Source organism: Watersipora subatra, chromosome 2, assembly GCF_963576615.1.
Source record: "Watersipora subatra chromosome 2, tzWatSuba1.1, whole genome shotgun sequence".
NCBI classification, from domain to species: domain Eukaryota; kingdom Metazoa; phylum Bryozoa; class Gymnolaemata; order Cheilostomatida; family Watersiporidae; genus Watersipora; species Watersipora subatra.
The window spans coordinates 22086629-22091576 of record NC_088709.1 but is presented as its reverse complement, the minus strand read 5'-3'; positions in this window follow the sequence as shown (position 1 = coordinate 22091576).

Genomic DNA, 4948 nt, shown 5'->3' with positions numbered 1-4948 from the left:
TTAAGGCTTCTAAAAACCAAATTATTAAAAATAAAATGAAAGCAAATACACAATGTGACAAATATTAATCTGTTATTCGTCAAGTGGACCAATAAATTTTATAATCGAGAGACTGATGGTTAGTAGAATAAAAACATTCAATTTGAGCTAACTATTAACCAGCAGCAATTTCTCAAAAGCCATATATACAGATACTTAATATAGAACAGAAACCTTGAAATTTTCTCTTAAACAAGTGTGAACGAACAGTAAAAATACACTGTCATCAAAAAAAAGATTTTGTTAGGATGGCTACTTTGTTGAAAAATCTACCATACTTCAGACTAAATTTTCCTATACACATTTATATAAGGAGGTTGACTATAGGCTCATAAAATTAAAACTAGAGTGAAGATATAACTTTTCTCATTGATGACAAATATGCAAGTGGTGTGAGCTTTGAAAAGTTTGCTGAGCATTACTACAAAACTCGTGGTAGAAGCTACACTTTGTCTATTTTGCTACTTTCTGCTCTTTTTGCCACTTTCTGCTCAACTCTCTTTGTCACTCAAATATTTGTATCAATATATAGCAAACAAAAATACTTCTTCAAACTATCTTCTTACCTGGTAACTCAAATTGAGATATTAGGTTACCAAGTATACTAGTATACCAACAAAGGCAAGAAGAAAATCTCAAGAGCAGAATGAATGCTCCAGCATCATCAAAAAACATTAACAGATATGCTTGATAAAAAATAAGTAATTATGAATGGCATATATACTTTCCTCCAGCACAAGCAATTAGTTAGCAATTTTCATATAGAACTGTTAGACCAACAAAGGCCACAGAGTAGAATATAAATAGGACACAGAGTCGAGTGTGTTTGAAGTGTTTTTTTCAAAACGTTACCAGCATTCAACCAATTGATCAAATATGCAATAGCCCTAGATACAATCAAGCCCCGAATGCCCCAACGGCTAATTGTTAACTATTACCCAAGCTGCTCTTCAACATTATTTCAACTTGAAATAACGCTCAGTTATTGACATTAGTACTTATAGTTCACGATATACAGCTGAATTAAATAAAAACAGCCTTCATACAGACAGTCGTGCATGTAGATAAATGATGACGACATCGTGCCCTTTACGGGAACAGCGCAGCTAGACAAAACACTTGATACGTTGCATGTATTCTAGTAAATTTAATTTTAGTAAATTAAAATATTCTTAAACTTGTTGATTAATTAGGCAATCTTTACTCACGGACTAAAACTCCAGTTTGATGATCTGTCTGCAGCCGTTAATGTACACGTATGTTTTACTCTAAAACGAATAAAGCGACAATTGCTTTGTAAATGAAGCAGCACTAACGCTAGATTTTGGCAGTAAATGCTATACTGATAATTCTTGTTTATTTTCCAAGCATATAATTCAATAATTAAAAGCGTGGTACGTTTCCTTACGATATTTGTCCGCTAGCAAAATAACAATTATGCAATCGCATATATTTCAGCTGATCGATTTTCTAAGAATATAGTTATCGCACCACGTTTAGTCCGGTAATATAACTTTATTGTTCGCCGCTTATTTTGAGCAAGCCATGATTGAGACGGGCGGTATATGTATGTATAAACATGAGTCTATTACCGTCAGTAAAGCCCCTAGAAAAGTGTCTCGAGTACATATTAAGCCGAGACGGGCACAACATGCCGCGTTGGGCTGTTAACAAATAAACATTTGCCTCTCAATGGGCTCCGCCCACTTACGCACGACGACCTGAGGCCATCTACGTTTCTAATTATATAAAGTTGGATGTACATGTATATGAATATGGTAATGCGCAGTCAGTTGCACGCGTATACCTATATGGTGTACCTGTGGCGTACGAAAGTAAACAACACTAAGTATCCAACCACCAAGCAAATCTACTGTGGAGTCATGAGATAAATCGAGTTTGAAAAGACAAATCTACTTAAAAATCAAGTTGGCCTTTTCTACTTATCCTGCTTGATGTACACTTTGTCCTCGCTGTATGCAATGCCTTATAAATGCTTTGAATTTCGAACATCATCAGTAATAGCACTAAAACAATTTTGCCCTGATAAACAGAGTGGCCACAGAGTAGACATTTTTTGGTTCAGTTTGACTGCAGACTCACTAGTAGCAATGATATACAACCAACCCCACATTATATTTATGATGTGGGGTTAATAATTATAATGGGGGTTTATATCATTGCTAGTAGTTATAACTTATACATGCAGACCTGTCAACCCAAGAGTGGGGCAATGCGTGAGATTTGGTTTTGGGGCAATTGATGTATCAATGATAGTATAATATTATATATAAAATTGTGGAAATTGGGGCAAAAATCTCATGCATTTCTCACGCATTTTCATTTTTTAGGGTGATTGCGTGAGTCTCACGCCCAATGCGTGAGTGTTGGTAGGTATGTATACATGTATGTAGTACACCAAAATAGCTCTAAATTAGTACCGCCATCGAGGTACTAATCTAAGCCCTAATCGCATTGACCAAGTTATCAACACTTCTCAAGAGAAGATAACTCCAACTCTATTGATCAGTCTCGCTCTTAACTGTGGTATAGAAGCACTCACAAGCAAGCTACATAGCTTTCTGCTTTCAATAATATGGTATGTAAGGTTCACTAGGCTATACTCTCATTACTCTCATTTGTCATCAGTTTTGGTGACCCCATAGCTGTTTATTGCTCTATGATGGCCTATGATACCACTAACCCAACAGGTATTCACACTGGTTGTCGATTCATTCTTTAGGCAACAGGAAAACTGGTAACATGTAGGATTTACATATCTCTACAACCAGCTTTCATATATTATACTATTATACCTAGCTCTTGATTATATACCTTACATAATCAATCAGCTACATATTTACTCGCATTAATTCAGAGGCAACTACAAGAAGACATTCATTCATATTATATAACTGTTTCCCCAAAGATTCAATCAAGGTATTGTTTTTATTCTGTTCATTATTCCGTATTATTCATTGCTATGTTTCATGTATTGCTTGTCAAACTACAAACAATATTGTTAGTAATTTTCATACTATAGTATATATGCATACCAATTATAGCCTTTCATTATTCCGTAGAAATTAGTATCTCACATAATGTGCATTTTATTGTAATTTTTACGGTGCTTATCAATACAAAACTAATTAAGTAAAAGCATCAGTTGAATTCTTCACAATCGGGGCTGAAGCAGTTTACATGGTAGAAACTCAGACTATTCATATAAGCCTGTGATCTACAATGAAAGTAGCTCATAATCATGGTCTCCATCAATGCACAAGACTACCAACTAACATCAGTGGCACAGGACAGACCGAACTATTGGTTTTAGCTTACTATTCTAACAAACTAGCGATCCACTACTTAAGCAACTAATTTACATTACACTGCTAACCAGGCAATAGAATTATAAGCAGTACATAGCACAGTAAAAGTTTAAGTAAAAGCCAGCATAACGTAAATATGATATGCTGAAGAGTGTTGTATATTACTACTCTTAACACTGAGGAGTATACGAGGGGCGATCGTAAAGTTCCAGGAATGGTCTCAGTACACAAAAACGGTTAATCGTAATTACCTAATCTAAACTGTCCCCTTCAAAGTAATCGCCTGAGCTTGTTATGCACTTGTTCTCATCTGCGTTTCCACTGATCCATGCAATGCTGGAAATCACTTTTCCGTAAGGTTTCGGAGTTGTCTCATCACATTTTCTTGAATAGTTGGTATGTCGTCAAACCTTTCACCTTTCGCTGTCAATTTGATTTTGGGAAATAGTTAGACGTCACACAGCGCTAAATCAGGTGAATAAGGGGAATGGTTAAGCACGGTCACCTCATTTTTTGCCAAATACTGACGTACCATCACTGAGGTGTGAGCCGGAGCATTGTCATGGTGTAGGTACCAGTCACCTGAGAGCCACAAATCCCGACGTTTCCTTCTGATACTGTCTCTAAGTCTTATCAGAATGTCTTTGTACACATGCTGATTCACATTTTGACCATGTAGCAGAAATTCAGAGTGTACCACACCTCTGATGTCAAAAAACGTTATCAGCAGCGTTTTCACATTTGAGCGAGACATTCTAGCCTTTTTAGGCCTAGGAGAGCCAGGAGATTTCCATTGAGAACTTTGTGACTTGGTCTCTGGGTCATTTCCATAGACCCAATTTTTATCCCCAGTCACAACTTTTGAAAGAAACTCAGGATCTTGTGCTAAAGCTTCTTTTAGTTCAATACAACAGCCAACTCTTTTCTTTATGGTCGTTAGTGAGCAGTTTGGGTACCATCTTTGCAGAGATCCTTCTCATGCCTAAATCTTCAGTGAGAATAAGATGACATGTACCATAAGAAAGCCCACTTTCTGCTGATATTTCATGCATAATCAATCGCCTATCTCCCATCACCTGCTGTCTCACAAGGTCTGTGGCTGTTGTCGTCCTTGAAGTTGCCGGTCTGCCCATGCGATCATCATCTTTAACACTTGTTCTTCCCTCTCTAAATCTTTTGTGCCATTCATAACAGGCTGTTTTCTCAAGGGCAGAGTCTTCATAAGCTGTCCGTAATATTGGAGTGTCTCAGCACCGGACTTTCCATGTTTTACACAAAACTTTACACAAACGCGTTGCTCTCCTATATCATTCAATTTGGAAAAATCCGACGAATGATAAAAAATGACCTTGACATGGCCTACTATAACTTCACTGCGCGTGCTCTTACAGGCGTAAAACTTTGGCTATGGGGAAATTCCGTGCTGCTTAGCAACATGGAACAATCAAAACAACTGCACATGGTCTTATATTTGACTAGGAAAACGATTCCGGGAACTTTATGATCACCCCTCGTATAAAGTAGCTCAGGCTAGGAAAGACGTATTGCGTAAAGGAAAGACAATTGAATAGAGAGCATTT